The sequence below is a fragment of the Sinocyclocheilus grahami genome, unplaced genomic scaffold (genome assembly GCF_001515645.1).
Source record: "Sinocyclocheilus grahami isolate Dianchi unplaced genomic scaffold, SAMN03320097.WGS_v1.1 scaffold13.1, whole genome shotgun sequence".
Taxonomy (NCBI): domain Eukaryota; kingdom Metazoa; phylum Chordata; class Actinopteri; order Cypriniformes; family Cyprinidae; genus Sinocyclocheilus; species Sinocyclocheilus grahami.
The window spans coordinates 604,925-606,565 of NW_015505192.1; positions in this window are offsets into that span (position 1 = coordinate 604,925).

A 1,641-nucleotide genomic window follows, 5' to 3' on the forward strand; every position below is an offset into this window, starting at 1 on the left:
TAAAGCGGAAATAAAATAAATATTAGATTAAAAACTTGAATGAAAATGAGAAATGTTGCATTGGCAATTAATGTAAATAAAATAAAAGTTAAAGTTGAAGTTCTAAAATTACTAGAAATAATCTACTTGAACTAAAATTAAAATTAAAACACATTAAAAGCTATCAAAAATATAAATAAATACTCTAATAGTATATAAACAGTACTAAATAACACTGAATCTCATGCTAGATCATCTAGAAAGGTGGACAATATGATGCTGGGCCACAAATGAGATTGCTGGCATGAAATTAATGCCTATTTTACACAATATTTGTTTTAAAAAATTGGAAATAGAAATGGTTTCTCACACATTGACACCAAACCGAACCAGCACATCTGTTAATCAGCCAAATTTACATCATTATTGGATGATAATCTCAAAAATGTCCCGAGATCTGATCTATCACTAGCCTGTACTGTGGAAGTTTTGATTGAATGTAAACTGCAAAATGTAATTTAAACCTGGCTCTTTATATGCATGACAAACCGGCTGCATGGTGCTGTGTACTCTGATTCTTTCATAATCTCTGTGCCAAACGCAAAAGAAATTAATGAAAAAAATGTAGAAATTGCATAGAGTGTGTTGACCCAAAGCACACTGTGTGCCAGACAAGAAGTTTTGAACATCTCCAAATCATTGTGGTGTAAGTACACAGGCTGTCCTTGCTGTAAGACTACAAAATCAATGACTCGCACTGCATGCTGCTGTTTACAGAAGCCTCATAAGGTCTCCAGCATACATCATATCTCTTCATAAACATCGAGCCCTGCTGTGCGCAGTTTCACACCGAGAGCAACTATATTTTAGTTAGCAGGCAAACAACTCTTTGTGTTGCCATTGTCATGCATATGCAGATTTCATGTTCACAGATCAAATGTGCCAAATACTATGTGACCAAACCTTTCAGTACTGACTCATGTTACAGTTTTGAATGTGGCAGTTTGTGCATTTAGTATTTTTTTATGTTTCTTTAAGATTCTTTATGCAGGGTTTCATTCATTTATATTTTTGACAAAAAAGTCTGTAACCAGGGTAAAGTTTGGTTAATCAGTTGTTAAGATCAGAGTACTATTTCACAATATTACTGCATGTTTGACCAAATAAATGCAGCCTTAGTGAAGATAAAAAAATCTTACCGACCCCACAGTTTTGAATGGCAGTGTTCCTCAGTATATGCAGGTTTTATCCAGAAGTTCACCAGCTCATGACATAGTGACATATTTTTAAACATCATAAAACTTATGAAGACAATGCTTGAGGAAACAAGTCAGGCAAAATGACAATAAAATGTATTATAAGTAGGATAGTTTAAAGTTTCTAATCGTAGAGCACAAGATTTCAGTCGTCCCACCTGCCTTCAACTTTCTCATTCACCAAATCAATATTTTATTGAACTTATTTTTGTGACCTTCATGTATTGCTGAAATGTGTATGTAGAAACCTTGTAAGTTTTGTGTGTTGACATTGTGATGGAACTAAGCAAGTTACATATCCCAGAATGTTCTGTTGTGCTGTAGGTCCAAGAAAATCCTTCCTGCCAGAGCCATGACAATGTTACAGGCAGCATGAAGTCTGAAATGAAGGTCCTTGAGCCCCTGT